The sequence below is a fragment of the Hyaena hyaena genome, unplaced genomic scaffold, assembly GCF_003009895.1.
Source record: "Hyaena hyaena isolate Hyena2069 unplaced genomic scaffold, ASM300989v1 scaffold_1183, whole genome shotgun sequence".
Lineage (NCBI taxonomy): Eukaryota > Metazoa > Chordata > Mammalia > Carnivora > Hyaenidae > Hyaena > Hyaena hyaena.
The window spans coordinates 35,093-51,918 of record NW_024081817.1 but is presented as its reverse complement, the minus strand read 5'-3'; the positions used below and the strand labels follow the sequence as shown (position 1 = coordinate 51,918).

The 16,826-nt window shown below is 43.7% G+C and overlaps 1 pseudogene; it reads right to left on the bottom strand.

The window, feature by feature from the left end:
- Positions 1-14,708: 14,708 nt before the first annotated feature.
- LOC120224504 lies at positions 14,709-14,824 on the bottom strand (annotated as a pseudogene).
- Positions 14,825-16,826: the final 2,002 nt, after the last annotated feature.

Sequence of the window (16,826 nt, the reverse complement as noted above, 5' to 3'; positions counted from 1 at the left end):
TTAGAGATATTTTGAGCTTTTGACAAACTTGACTCCTTTAGCTGAATGGCCTGCTTTATCCTACATGCACAAAGATGTCAATTAAGGTACCAATCCCTATCAGTTTGAAAATATGGCCTCAAGTTTTGTTGTGTGCGTCTTTCTTTTTACCTTCTTAGCATCAAGAGGTGGTGATCTATCTCCCCTCCATGTGAATTAAGATTGACTTATGATGGTTTAGCCAATAGCATACTATAGAAGTGATGTTATGTGACCTCCAAAGTTAAGTTATAAAATATTATGGAGCTCCTGCCTTGTTTGCTAAAAACACTTGCTTTTGGAAATCTGAGCCACCATGTAAGAGGTCTATCCTGAGGTTGCCATGCTGCAAGGAAGCGCAAAAATCATGAGGAAGCCAGGGGTACCTCCCACTTGACTGTCCCAAATAGCCGGGGCTTCCTATGAGTGAAGGAGACTTTAGATGATTCCATCCTCCAGCCATTTAAGTAGGCCCCCGGATGTTCAAGCCTTCCCAGTTGAGTCCCCAATCACTGAGGAAAAGAGCCAAGTCCTCTTTGCTGTGCTTGCTCAAATTCCTGATTCACAGAACTGATGAGCATAACAAAAGAATTGGTGTTGTCACACCATGAAGCCTTGAAGTAGTCTGTTACACAACAAAAAATAACAATTTTTTTTTAAAAAAGATCCAATATTTAACTAGAAAGAAGCTGATGTAGTCAATATGCAGACATTGTGAGCAAACACCAGTACAAATTCATCAGGGCATCCCAACCAGACCCTTTATATACGTTATATTGTTGATCTAAACCAATGTATTAGCTATAAGGCTAGAGGTAAAAAATCCAGTTGCCGGAAGTGCTTCTGCTTGATGTGAAATCAGACCTTTCTCTATCGTCTTTTCTCTATCCACCAGTTTCATACAGAAGACTCCAAGGCTCAGATGGCTATGCCATGAGGTAGGAAGCACCTGAGTCCCTGAATGATTGATTATGTGAAGGAGACCTAGCCACTCTCTGAGACACCCACGCTGGGTTGTTACACGGGTAACATGATATACTTCTATAGATTATTGAGTCACTGGAATGTCAGAACTTATTTGTTACGCATCTCCTGTAAACCTAACTGATACAGGAACTCACTCTTGACCTCAGTATTGAAAGAATAAGCAGGAGTGGAGACTATGGAGAATATAAAAACATCAGTCCCAACTCAACTCCAGCCAATTTTTGTCATGTGGAAATGTGGAACTAGTTGCCAGATGTTCCTATTTATTTGAGAGATTCCAGAAACCCTTATGTTTATATGCCGTCTTAAGTTTAGTGGTTTACTCCATTAAAAGAAATATCAGTGAAGCCAAACAAAACTCACCTTCACGCCCATTTTGCCACATTGCACCTCTCTGGACTGTATACCAAGATTGGTGGGGTCCTTTTATGATGAGGGGGCTAACCGCTATCAAAACTCAACTGTATCGTACCAGACGTTTATTCCATCTGTAACTTCTTCATCAAGCTGTCATCTCAGAACTGCTCATAGCCTCCTCAAAAGACTTCCACTTCAAAAGCCTGAAGTTCTTCTTTTTTAGCTCAGCATTCAAAGCCCCCACAGTCTGGCTCTTACCTAACCTCCCACAGTATATTTTTCTAGCTGCATCAGACTCTGCCTTCCTGTGTATCTTTTAAACCCTGTGCTTTACTTATGCTGTCCCACAGAACACATTCATCTCATGGTTCAAGGTTCAGTTGATGGACAGCACAAGGGTAGAAACCAAACAGATCTGTCCTCAGATTCTGTGACACTTGCTGAGTGGTCTCAGTTAAGTCACCCAAACTTCTCCAAGCTGCATACCATAGAGGCTGAAAATGCCAGAAACCCTGGTCATCTATCTATTCAACTGGTTCGGGGTCAGCGAACTCTTTCTGTGGAGGACAAGAGAGTACATATTTCAGCTTTGCAGAACATTTGGTCTCTGTACAGTGACTTCTGCCACTGTAATGTGACATAGCCCTACTCAATACATAAACAATCAGGCATGGCTGTATTCTAACAATACTTTTATTTATGGACACTGAAACTGGAATTGCATTTAATTTTCATGTCATAAAATGTTATTTTGCTTTTTCTTTTTTTCTTTTTTTTTAAATTTATTTTTGGGATAGCACAAACAGGGGAGGGGCAGAGAGAGGCTGAAGAGTCATGAGCCACACACATGCACACAAGGACATATATGAACCCATGCAATAGTGAGTCATGTTTACATTCTACTGGCTTGGGAAAATGAAGAGTATTTAGGTTTCTGCCACCTGACATTTCTTAAACCCATGGTGGAATCATGAGGCCTCTACCCTACTGTGACCTCACATAGCTTTATGATGATTTTTCAAAGCCTGATGGTGTTAACCAGGATGGCCCTGGAAAAGGGTGTATTTGTTTGATGTAAAAAAAAGAATCAAAATCAACTTAAAATCAATGCATTTGAATTTACTCAGGAAATGCACAGTGTCCCCAAATAAGAAAATTGCCCAACCGGGAAAAACGTAGCCACAGTACCCAGGGTTTAGAACCATGTGCAGTGGTGCATGGGCTGCTGGAAGCAGGCGCAGGTCCGAGGCAGCATATGCCTCACTCCTCTGGCTCTGCTCTGGTATCCTCAGTCATTTAATCAGGACTACGAGTTAGCAGGTTCTATAAAAAATATGTGCCCATGATTTAAACATCAAACTTTAATTGTTACCAAGGTCCTTTCCCAGCTGTATTTTCACTGTGCTATCAAATCATACACACACACACGCATTCATGCATACCCATTCATACACACATGTACATAAGCACAAAAACACATGTATTGGCAAAAAAACATGCATATAGAGAAGCACATGAATGCATATATGTATGTGAGCATGCAGCACACATAAGTGCATACACGGGCAAAGACATGCTTGCATACACGAGCAATGCTACACATGCACACACATGAACAAAAGATATACATATGCAGATGTACACACACAAAAATACATATCCATACTCACATCCCTCAACACCCGGACATTAGGTTTTGTTGGTTTAACTTCATATAGCAGAGTTATTAAGAAAGGCTCACAACTCACACCAAACTGGTTTGAAACCTGGCCCCAACTCTTTCTAGCTGTATAATGTTGGACACATTACTTAACTTCTGTGAACCAACCTTAGTTCTGTAACATAAAGTGAGAGTAACAAACGCCCCTCTATGATAGAATTATCGTAGGGATTAAACGAGATGGTGTTTGTAAATGCTCAACATAATTCCAGTCACTTAAATACTATATATATTGTTAGTATCATCATCACCATAATTTCCTTTTATTTTTTCAGTACCAGTACATTTTTATTTATTTGTTGGGTTTTCTCAGGGTAAAGAAAGAAGAGGAAAGGGTCAGCATGTGTACAAAACAATAGCAAGTGGGAAAGAGAGTACCCAGAACAGCAAAATCAACCATCAAATAAAGATGAGAGACAGAGTCACTAAAGCCCAAGGGGGCTCAAAAATGAGGGAAAGGGGGTCGCATGGGTGGCTCAGTTGGTTAAGCATCCAACTCTTGATTTCAGTTCAGGCCATGATCTCCTGATGCCTGAGTTTGAGCCCTGCATCAGGCTCTGCACCAACAGCACGGAGCCTGCTTGGGATCCTGGCTCTCTCTCTCTCTCTCTATGTCTCTCTGTCTCTCTGTCTCAAAAATAAATAAATATTTAGGACACCTGAGTGGCTCAGTCAGGTGAGCATTCAACTCTTGGTTTCAGCTCAGGTCATGATCTCACAGTTTGTGAGTTTAAGCCCCATGTCAGGCTCCATGCTAATGGTCCATAGCCTACTTGAGATTCTCCCTCTTCCCCCCTCTCTCTGCCCCTCCCCTGCTCACATTCTCTCAAAATAAATAAATAAACTTTAAAAATTTAAAGCAAAATAACTGAGGGGAAAGGATCAGGGAAAGAATAGATAGGTACAAGCTTTCCTACCTATCCCCCCTCCCCCCAGCCAATAAATTCACAATTTAACACAAAGCTTTGGTTTCTAGCAGTAGACACAGGCTACATTCTTCCTTATCCTATGAAACAATCTTGTGACCACTTTGACATAAGTGTCTTGCACGCACAGAAGTTCCTGAGTGACTGGTACATACATAGATCTTCCCTTTCTTGGTCTCCCAACAATGCTTTCTATAGGGAAGGCCCCCTCATTGCTTTCTTCTCTCTACCCTGAGATTAGAGATTAAAGTAGGTTTGACCCACCCATGTACTAGTGTATTAGTATGAATCACATCAAGGAATTATCTTGACACAGGAGATTAGGAACAAGGGATGGAGTGCTCTTAGCTTCTCGGCATTTAAATGTGTGTGTGAGGGTTTTTGTGGGGATCGGGGACAGAAGACAGGAGAGGGTAGGAGTCAAGTTTTTAGGACAGAAGATATGGACCAAATTGGAAACAGGGGAAGGGGAATACAAAAGAAAGGAAGGCCCAAGACTCCCACATGTCAAGAGGGGCCACCCAGCCCCAAAGGGGCCATCCAGATCCTTTTCCTGGTATGGAACCTTCTGTCAAAGATGCTTTGGCTATTTCTCTCAATCCCAAAAGAAGTTTGTAAACAACACAACCCCAAAAGAACATAGAGAAAACCAACACTTTATATTTACACAAACCAGGCCACCTCGCAATCACACACTCAGCTATTCGTGAAGTCCTACAAGGCCCAGACAAACACAATAAGTAGAGGAGGGCAGTGACTGGGGGACACAAGAACCCAGGATCAGATACACATCATCCACTGTGTCCTATTGCATTTGCCCTGTTTCAACACAGTGAGGTAGGTTTGTGGTGATCTCACAGCATGTAAACGAAACCTTCTTTTCTCATTTAGCCACCACACTAATCACTGCTGCAGCAGGGGCAGGACACTGGCTCTGGGTGCCAAAAAGAAACTATGGCTCGTCATCTCTCTGGAAGCCAAGAAGAAAAGCCCTGAACTTACAAGGGCTAAGAAATGTAGCCTGTTTCATACACCCACCCCTGGGGCATATACATACAATGGAATACTACTCGGCAATGAGAAAGAATGAAATCTTGCCATTTGCAGCAAAGTGGATGGAACTGGAAGGTACTATGCTGAGTGAAATAAGTCAGTCTGAGAAACAGATATCATATGTTTTCACTCATATGTGGATTGTGAGAAACTTAACAGAAGGCCATGGGGGAAGGGAATGGGGGAAAAAATAGTTACAGAAAAGGAGGGAGGCAAACCATAAGAGATTCTTAAATACAGAGAACACACTGAGGATTGATGGGGGAGGGGAGAGAGGGGAAAATGGGTGATGCGCATTGAGGAAGGCACTTGTTGGGATGAGCACTGGGTGTTATATGTAACAATGAACCATGGGAATCTACCCCCAAAACCAAGGGCACACTTTATACACTATTATGTTAGCCAATTTAACAATAAATTATATAAATAAATTAATTAATTAAATAAAACATACAAACATAACACACACACAATCAACATAAAAGTTAGTCTCCTACGGAACACTGAAGGTTCTCTCTCTACGGCAGAAAAGCCAGCTCTAAGGGGTAAAAATGAGGCCGTTCAATAGGTTATGCATTCCAGATAGTTGTGCTCCCTGGTGGATAAGATCCAGAGCTGCTGCCAACGTATCCCTGACATTGCTCCTGGACCTGAGAAGGCAGTGTGGGAATGAGGGCTTTTGGATTAAAAGACACAAAAATACAAACCCAGAATATTTATAGTACAAAATAAAAAGTGAAAATGCACAAGCTACGTCATCTGCACACAGCAAGTGAGTGTCATTGGCATCCTGGAGAAAGCGACGCCCAAGGTGCAGCCACCCAAGGAAGTAAATAAATAAATTCTGCCCACCCAGAATAAGATGGACAAAAGCTTGGGAGCAAGTTCACAGCTGTTCCCCCAGCATCCCCTGGGCCAACTGCCACAACCCATTGCTTGGGACAGTTCTTGGCCCCTGATCCCAAGAGCGGGTTATGAAATGAGATGTGGATAAATCTGTCTTACCCCTGAGAGATCCGCTCCCACAGAATGTAGTGGTTCGTGGGGGGGGTGGGGGGGCATCAATCTGGCCTCAGGCTTCATCTTTACACTCTGGCGTGGGAAAAATTATGATCGCATCTCCTTTGAGGGGAAAACATCTTCCCTGTCCAGGCCACTGTCAAAACCTGAGATTCTGGGGGTGGAGATTCAGAGAAAGCACACAGGGAGCAATTTTCCCCCCAAACCCTCATGAGCACTTGGACAGAGCATGATTGGAGCTCATTGGCCTCACCCTTTCCCCTGCCAGGAGGGAAGAGGGGGTGAGATACATGGGAGGGCCAACTGACTCCCATCCACCCTGTCCCCACTTTCTCCACTCTGCCTGTTCCTCAAAACTTCCTGCTCACAAAAGGATAGCCCCTACTCACTGTAGCCCCTCTCTGGGCTCTGGGAGCAGGGCAGGGCTATGGATCTTCTCTGTCCTTCCTCCAGAAAGCAGGCTGGCTTCCTTGTGAGCTGGGGGCCTGCTGGGCCTTCAGCGGACACAAGGTCACCATTTAGCTGATGGGCTGGCCTAAGCGGCACTTCCTGGGCTGGAGTGGCAGCTTGCATGCCCTGTGCTGCGGTCTAGATCTCCATGGTTGTAGCACCTGTCTCCCTTTGCTTGCTCTCAAGACAGAATACCCCTCTAAAGTCAGGGACTGGAAAACATTCCAGGCCCTTAGCCGACTTTCAAGCTCCAGAAGCCCCCCATATGCAGCTTGCTCTAGTGCACAGAGACATCCACTGGGGGGTCGAGCATGACCCTAGCAGTGACAGTCACAGACAGGAAACTGATCCCCACACACAAGCTGAACCACTTACAGATGCCAGCGCTGAGCATCTGTAAGCAGCTGTGTTTCCTCTGCCATTGGCGGCCACCCCTGTGCCCAGGAACTGCCACCTGCAAATTGCTGGTTTGACACAGAGCCTGTGTCAGTCTGCTAAGCCCATGGCCCCAGGCTCCTGGTTGGGTGGCTGCTGGCCCCAGAGAAGACTGGAGGTGAAAAGGCCATCACCATCATCTTCTATTCTCAGTCACGGTTGGCACCACGTATAATAATCAGAAGCCAGACTTGAGACCGTGCATGTGGTTAGATAAGATTAAAGGAACCAAAAAGAGTTTTGTGTGGCCCCACCTGTTAGAAGCAGGTGAGCCCATTGGCAACAACCTGCCCCTGCTCTGAAGGCCTGCCCAGGCCTGCCTCGCATCCTGTCTGTTCCAGACATGGGCTCCAGCAGAGGCCCCACGCGGGTTGGGCCGGTGTCTGAATCGATTGGCTCCCTTCCCCAGCCCCATCTCCCTGAAAGTGGAGTCTGTTCATGAGCACTTCCAGGAATCAGAGCAAACAATTCTCACTTTGGAAAGAGGTTGGGTTAACGCTAAGCTCGAAATTTCTGAGGGTCCATGGGGAGAGCCAGGCAGGCAGAGATATATGGGACCCCTCACTCTAAGGCCTGATATTCAAGAGAAAGATATAGATGTCAGCCAGCAAAGCATGTCCCAGACTGGAGCAGGGCCCACACTAAGGAAAGGGATCAAGAAGATGAAGGAGTGGAGTGCTTGTGTGGCTCAGTCAGTTGAGCATCCCACTTCAGCTCAGGCCATGATTTCATGCTTCGTTGGTTCAAGCCCCAGGTCCAGTTCTGTGCTGACAGCTGGGAGCCTGGAGCCTGCTGTGTCTCCCTCTATCTCTGCTCCTCTGCTTGTGCTCTCTGTCTCTCTCTCAAAATAAATAAACATTAAAAAAAAAAAAAAAAAGAAGAAGAAGATGACAATGAGGGGATATATGGTGAAAATCAAGATAGAGGTGAAGATGGGAAAGGGAAACAGGACATTTTCCTGGCAGTGTCTTATAGCCATGAATAAGCAATATCTAGGACTGAGCTAGAACCATCTACCTCTAATCAACTTTCTTCTCTCTCTCTCTCTCATTCTCTCTTTTTCTCCCTCTCTCCCTAAGAGCACATTCAAAAAGTTGCTATATTTTCCTATCACTTCATGAACTAAAATTAAAAATAGGTTAAAGAATGGTTTATTATTAACTGAGCCAAAACATCTGCACCTTAAGCCAGGGTCTACAAGAAACAGTCTGATACTAACCTGCTTCGCAGGAGGGCTGTTCCGCCTAAAAGTGCAGAGAGACATATACCAAAAATAAGAAAGAAAGAAAATAAACAAAATAAAATTCAGTGACACAAACTCCAGGACAACTCTGTTCCCTTTGGCTTCCAGAAGGACAATAGGGATTGTTGTCATTCTGGAACTGGCTTAATGTGTTCTATTCGTCTAAGCTTCCTTGGCTTTCCTGAAATGTCTAAGGCTTTCATGTTTAACAACAGCAAAGTAGTTTTAAATGGAGATAATGGATGTAAGTTCCTGAGAATGGACGCAGCTTGGCTGGACCCTCCTAGGAAAAGAGATGGAGAAGCCTGAGTGAGGACAAGCCAGTGAGACAGGCTGGTTTTTGCACTCAGGGCCACAGTGGATGCCTCCAAACAAAGACAGTTTCAATTTGTAAATTGGGAATCATGGCACCAGAACTTCCCTTATGTCACTTCTGTGAGCTAATGCATATGACGTGTTGAGCACACCTGTTGTCAGCTCTCATTCTTTATCAACGCTAAAAGCTCTAGGTGCTCGGGTAGGAGAATGAATGGAAGGCAATAGAAGCAGATGGTTTTTCTGCCGTCTGGAAGCTGGGTAGCCTTAGGACATACGGAACCACGCTGGGACTCAGTTTCTTTGTCTGAAAAGTAGGAGAAATATGTCCCACCTTTGGTTTTCAAGGGAATTAAAAGAAATAAGACCTGTAACAAGATCACCAAGGTGCCTGGCAGGTGACAGACTCTCAGCCACTGAGGGCTGTTAGTCCTTAAATACAATGGCAAACATGATAGTCACAGTCTAGATGCGAAGGGTTTGTCTGTGCACAGAGGAGCCTGGCCACATGTAACAAGAAGACAGTCACAACAGAACAGTACCTGAGGGGACATTTTTGGTTCCTCACAAAATGGAGATGACGGGTTTTGCTGAGGAACACAAAGCCACACAGCTCAGCGTGAGTCCCCTTTTCGGGGTTGCCTAAAGTTACCCAAATTACATCCCTTGGGTTCTCGTGGTCTCAACTCCTTCACCTGACTACCGAGGTCCAGCCCCATCGGCCTCCAAATGCCCTCCCCAACCAATTGTTTCTCTCTTCACCAGTCAGACCAGACTGTCTGCTCCCACTTCTGACTCCCGTGTGTCCTCTGTGTCCACGTCCAGCCCACAATCTACCTCACGTGCGGGACTGGTTTAATCATCATCTTTTAAGGGACTTTTTCCTGGTACTTCCCATTAAAATCAATGCTTCCTTGTTCTCCATTCATATCCCACAATCTTTTCTCTGCTCTTCTCTCCTTTTTTAAATATTTATTAATTTTTGAGAGAGAGAAAGAGAAAGCACAAGGGGTGGGGGTGGGGTGGAGAAAGACAGGGACAGAGTATCCAAAGAGGGCTCTGCACTAACAACAGTAAGCCCCATGCAGGGCTTAAACTCATGAATGTGAGAGCATGATCTGAGCTGAAGTCAGACACTCAACAGACTGAACCATTCTGCTCTTCTCTTGAATTTTAAAAAAGTGTTTATTTTTGAAAGACAGAGAGAGAGAGAGCACAAGCAGAAGAAGGGCAAAGGGAGAGGGAGACACAGAATCTGAAGCAGGCTCCAGGTTCTGAGCTGTCAGCACAGAGCCGGACATGGGGCTCCAACCTACGAACTGGGAGATCATGACCTGAGCTGAAGTCCGATGCTTAACGGACTGAGCCACCCCTGCACCCCTTCTTCTGCTCTTCTCTTGAAGCACATACCACTCTCCCTCATCTTGAAGAGATATTTCACCCTGCACTAGGTTAGAAGCTGCCTGTGGTCAGGCTTCATTTCCTACCTCCCTCTTTAATATCCAAGGCTCCAGTGCAGTCTTCTCACACAGGCAGTCTGTAAGGATTTGCTGAACGTTCTGGACTAGAAAGACCACCCAGGGCAGCTGGCACACACACACACACTGTAAATTCTGATGTGATCACTCAGTAAATTCTAAATAGCTACCCCATAAGGAAAGCGGTAATAAAGATGAATTTTGTGGCAATAGTTTGGTTCAGCTGCCCCACCTTCCTGGCCCCACAGCCTCCCTAAGGGAAGCAGGCTGAGCTGTGAAAAGCAGAGGCCTTCGCCCCGCTCTGAACCTAGCCTGGCAGGAGCCATCTGCTCTAGTGCCCATGGCAGGACCTGAATACATCAAGCCTGGGGTTGACCTATACTTTGAGGACAACTGTCACACATTTCTATTGCCCTGCTTTGACTGTGCTTGGGACAAGGAGAATTGCAAAATAGAGTTTAACCATCACTGTCACTGTGACATAATAAGAAATATATATATTGGTGTCTGCCTCCAGATCAAATACATATGTTGATCCTGACACATAGCTCCCCAAACCCTTGTAATTTCCTGAATGAAAGGGGTGCTAGCAGTATCTTTTGTTCTAATATTTGGTGTTTGACCCCGGTTTCTGACACAGAGTTCCTAAAACCCTTGTGATAGCCTGGGTTATAGGAGTGTCTTTTTTTCTAGCGAGGTAACTGTGGGGGGCTCCTGGATGGGGGTTGGAGGAGGGCTGGTCACCAGAAAGACCAAACATGATTGGAAGCTCGGAACTTCCAGCCCCCGCCAACTTCCTTCTGAGAGTGGGGAGGGGCTGGAGAATGAAATAGTCAATCATGCCTATATGAGGAAACCCCCATTAGAAAATCCCCAAACTCTGGGTTTCAGAGAGCTTTGGGGCTGGTGACCAAAGGGGGGTGCTGGGAGGGTGACGCATCTGGAGAAAATGTGGGCACTCCACACCCCTCCCCCACACCTTGCCCCGGGCACTGCTTCATCTGACTGGTCACCAAATCCTTTGTAATATCCTTTGTGATAAACCTAAATCAGCATTCCCCTGGATTTTGTGAGCAGTCCTAGCAAATTAGCAAACCCAAGGAGGGAACCCCTGATTTAGAACAAGTTGGTCAGAAGTACACATGACCACCTGGGATTGGCATCTGAAGGCAGGACAGTCTTGGACTGATCCCTTAACCCATGTGGCCTGTGCTAACTCCACATCAGTTAAACCCTGAGACTCCAACTGGTGGAAATCGCCACCTGGAGAATGGCTTGTGTGGCAAAAGCCATGCATGTGGTGTTAGAAGTATTCTGAGAGTAAAAGAAAGTGGTTTTTCTTCGCTTTTTGCTTTATTGTGATAAATGACATCTAAGGTATTTTTTCTTTTATTCCTCAATCTACTAACAAGTCTACCAACAACTCCTCTTATCCTGAGAAAGACTTCTAACATGCAAAGGAAGAAAGGAGGGAAAAAGGAAAAGAAATAAGAAGGAAGGAAGGGGGGGAAGGGGAAAGGACAGAGAAAGGACAGAATCTAGCCAGCCACATATACTTAAAACTACCACCTCTTAAATTCTAGTCAGTCTGTCTCTCATTTGCTGGTCTACAGGTAAGTATCACAAATTTTCACCCATACTGTGAAGATGTGCTTACTATATCCAGCTGAAACTGGCATCTATAAAGAAGGAAACCGACACCATCTGGTTATGAAGTTAAACACTCAACTCTAATGTTTCTAGAAGGCCTGCCAGAGCTGTGTAGGACCCCAATTTGAGGCCCGGCTTGCCTTTATGAAAATACTTCTCTCTTAGATGTAACTCAGATGGAGGGGTAGAGAACCACTTTTAGATGAAGGCCACAGTGTGAGTGAATTGACCATTGGGAAGAGAATTCCAGAAAGGCTTTAGAATTTTTTTTGGAAAAGTTTTCAGTCTCTTGAAACTTTGTCTAGTTTGACATAATGTTTTCCTCTTCATTTAAACCCTTCTTTTTTCCAAAGGAAACTTAATTTAAACAATGTGCTATTGTAATTAAATAAAGGACTTAGCAGATACAAACACCAAAATTCTTGCTTGAAAGTAAAACTTTCCTGGCTTCCAGGACTGCCAGGGAATTTTTAAAAGAATAGTGGCAGCTTTCGAGCTAAAAGTTTTCACAGAGCCAGGGTGAGAAAGTGAACCAGGAATTTATTATCTGAAAACGTTGTATGGAGCTTGAGATATGAAACTCACCCTCCTTGTCCTCATAATCCTAACTTCATGTGTAGATTAGATAGCCACATTTCTAAGGGACCTCAGAGGTCTCAATATCCGTGGTGTAGCCACCACACAATGACAAATTTTCTGGGAACTTTGGCCATTTTAGTTTATCACCAGCAATGTTTCATCCCAGCCACTGACAATCAAAATGATCAGTTGAGGGTTATTCTCCTGGGAAAATGCAAAGTTTTAAATAGAACCACAAGACTGAGTGAGGATGCTTGGAGATAACTGAAAAACAATGAAGACCATCTCAACAGCAAAGGACGGAATAACGGCCTGGGAGAAATCCAGAGAGATTACCCTCCAGTGCTTCAGGACATGCCTAATTATCTTCTGGATTCACGTAGCACTGCGTGAATAGGGAGTCATTTGCTATGTGCTGGACCAAGAGTAAAATGTCTACATTTGCATCTGCTTCCAATTATGCATAAGAACCTTATGGGTCAGCCTCAGACAAGGCCACTCCCCCAGACACTATCAACAGTGAGGCACACGGAGACTTGGAGAAAGAAAGGTGCTAAGACCATAAGGAGCTATGCTGAAAAACCAACCTAGTCCCGTTTCCTCCTCTTGATAACCATGTGGGTGGCTGGATGCCCTCTTTGCGATAAGGCCATGTCATTGCCCAACCCAACACAAGGCGCTAATATCATTTTATTTCCGCTCAACGCTAAAGATCTAGGAATTGATGAAAGCTCACTTGTAGGCAGAGGACAACTCCTCACTAATTGGGGCCAGAAAAGGTGTAGAAGTGCAGTCTCTTATCTGTGATATAAAAAGGAATATCCTGGGGTGCCTGGGTGGCTTAGTCAGTCACGCGTCTGACTTTCGCTTAGGTCATGATCTCGAGGTTTGTGGGTTCGAGCCCTGCGGCGGGCTCTGTGCTGACTGTCAGCTCAGAGCCTGGAGCCTGTTTCAGTCTGTGACTCCCTCTCTCTCTGACCCTCCCCTGCTCACGCTGTCTCTCTCTCTCTCTCTCCTAGAAATAAATAAAACATTTAAAAAAAAAAAAGGAATATCCCATTGGTATCTGGTGGCTTAATTGGTTATGTATTTGATTCTTGATTTTACCTCAGGTCGTGGTCTCACGGTGATGAGATTGAGCTCTGTGTCAGGCTCTGTGCTGACAGCATGGAGCCTACTTAGGATTCTCTTTCTCCCTCTCTGCCCCCTCCCCCACTCACATGCCTGTGCTCTCTCTTTCCCTCTCAAAATAAATAAATAAATAAACATTAAAAAAAAAAGTAATATCCTAGAAAGACCATTCAAGGTCATAGGCAAGAAAGTCAGGCAAGCAAAATTGTCTGTTGAGAGCAGGGCATGGAAGCCCCATGAGGGTAAACCGAACAATAGTTCCAAGGAGACAAAAAAGAAGTGGACAGACAACAGGAACTGGGTAAAATCTGAAAGCTAATTGTCAAAATATGGGTTTTAATGAGGGAAACAGGCTCAGTTAAAAGGGCTGTAGTAGGGACAAAGATTCCCATATACTCAGCATACAACAAAAATTGATAACATGTATTAAGCATTTACCATGTGCCGACAGTTTTATAAAATTTTAAAAACAGTGTAGTTAATGTACAGTGTTAAGTTAGCTTCAAGTGTACAAGTTAGTGATCCAGAGGGTATAATACTAAGCAAAATAAGTCAGTCAGAGAAAGACAAATACCATATGATCTCACTCATATGTGGAATTTAAGAAACAAAACAAATGAACAAAAGGAAAAAACCAGGCACTTTTCTTAGGGCTTTATGCATATTATCTCATTTCTTCCTCACAACACAGTTCTCTGAAGTAGGTACAGTAATCAGCATCCTCCTTTGTCATGTGATGAAATCAAGGCACAGAGAAGTTGAGTAATTTACTAAGTCATCCTATGAGCAAGTAGAAGAGCTGAGATTGAAACCCAGGCAGTCTGGCTCCACAGTCCATTGGCTTAATCAACAAGCTCGTGGGGTCCTGTGTCTACTTCTCAGCAAGAGTTTATGTCTTAGCAGCACTTACAGGATATCCTGAGACTCAGGCAACCCCTCAACCCTGAGGCAGGATCACTTTAAAGGTGGAGTAGCATCCAGTCTTGAAAGTAGAACTCCCCCTTTCTCTCCAGCATGGAGGACCCCAGAGCCCAAGAGATGAGCAATGCCCCGGAACAGGGTCCCCAGGAAATTTCCATCCTAAAAGAACAGGAAGCTGCAACCATAGGCAGAAACAGCCCTGTGTTTCTTCCTGGACCCTGCAGACCAGGATGTAATCTCCTCATATTTACAGTATTCAGTAAAATCCAGTTTTAGTGTCAGTATTCACTATTCACTTTCATCAGAAAGTCAACCAGAAGAGTTATTTAAGACATGAAATAAACGATAAGTGGAAAAGTTGAACATGAAGGTAAAGACATTATCATTAAGTGGCTAATAAGGAGAGCATTTTAAACATCGTAAATATTCACTTTGAACATCCCAAATATTTCCAGAACTTTATTCCAAGAAGAGTCTCAACTAGCAATAATCGCGCCTCGGATAAACCTCATTGTCTACGATACTGCCACTGCACAAAGCTCCAAAGAAGAGTCTCAATAAGGATGTTTCAAACTTTTAAAGGCTATGAAAAGTTTAGTGTGTTGTTTTCCATGTGCTTGGTTTTGAGCAGAGTTCGGGAATTGTCTGGCAAACCCAAAGTGAGCCCTCTTTTCCTTCAATGAATGTTATCGGGATCTGCCTTCATTTTGGATCTAAACTCTTGTGCTCCTTACCACACAACACCCACTTTGCAACCAAGTCCATACCGTGCCTCAACTGGGCACTGCTCTAAGGGTCAAGGATACAGAGGGGCATCACACAAACCCTCACATGTGTTGCTTGCGTCCTAGTGGGCAAGGCCGACAGTAAACAAGAGAATGTTTGCAGGTTGTGATTAACAATGGGAGGGAAATACACAGGAGCATCTGATACCTAATAATAAAATAATAGAAGGAAAGGCACTTCTGGGGCTGTTGGCCAAGGCTGGTGTCTCTGAGGGTGTGGCATTTGAAACAAAATTAAGAACGGGTTTTTTAAAAAATATAAACAAAACTGACAAACCTTTAGCTAGACTAAGAAAAAAGAAAGAGGATGTAAGTAAATATAATCAGAAATGAAAAGCAGACATTATAACTGATCCCACAGAAATACAAAGGACCATGAGGCTACTATGAACAATTGTACACCTACAAATTAGACAACCTAGAAGAAATGGAGGAATTTCTAGAACTATACAACCTACCAAGACTGAATTGGGATGAAATCTTTAAAAATCTGAATGAACCAATAATGAAGAAAGAGATTCAGTCATCAATAATCAAAAATCTCCCAATAAAGAAAAGCCCAGGACCAGATGGCTTCACTGGTGAAGTCTATCAAACATTTGAGAAAGAATTAAAACCAATCCATCTCAAAATCTCCCAAAAAATTGTAGAGGAGGGGACACTCCCAAACTCATTTTATAACACTATTCTAATACCAAGGCCAGATAAGAGCACCACAAGGAAAAAGAAACTTAATGCCAATATCCCTGATGAATAGAGACACAAAACTTCTCAACAAAATATAAGCAAACTGAATTCAACAACACAGCTATAGTCATCAAAACAGTATAATAGCAGCATAAAAATAAACACATAAGTGGATGGAACAAGAGCCCAGGAATAAATCCTTTCATGAATAGTCAACTAATATTTGATAGGGAGCCAAGAATACTCAATGGGTAGTATACATTTGCAAGTTGCTGAGAGAGTGAATTTTAAATGTTCTCACCACAAAAAGAAACGGGAATTATGTGACCCAATGTAGGTGTTAGCTAGCCAGTTCCTAATATATAAGTGCATCAGATCAACACGTTTTGCCCAAGAATTTTGTTCAGTTCACAGGATGCTATATGTCAACTACATCTCAATAAAGCTGGGGGTTGGGGGATGGAGACTTCATTGTAGAGAAGGTCCAAGGAGACCTAGAACTTGAGCTTTTCCTAGCACCTGAGATTTACAGCTTACTCATGACTATCCAAGTGTGAATCAACATTTATGAATTTTGTATAAAGTTCTGCAACCCCATTGCTGCTCCCATTCTACACTTCCAACCTTATCTTTTCCAAATTTTTCTTTCCCTCAAATCCCCCATTTTGGTACAACTGGTGTATTTGGTACTGTCTAAATATGTTATGTCTATCCTTACTTCCTCCTCTCTCTCTTCCGTGTGTTCTTTCCACCAAGAGTGCTCTACTTTCTTTCTTTGCCCAAGGCCAGCTGATGCCATCTATTGCATGAAGCCTTCCCTAGCTACCTCTATCCACAACTGACCCGAGAATACCTACAAACCGCAGTGCTTGTATCACTCATGTGACGACTGGCATTTAGCACCTTGATTGTGAGCTAATTTTTCAGTATTTATATCTAGCCTCTTCAAATACATTATAGATAACTTGAGGTCCTTTGTGGGGTTTTCTGCATATACATTTGCTTATACCCAGCAAGAGGCCAGATGCCTCTATAGGCTCTTAGAGCATTGAGCCCACCATATTGCACTTG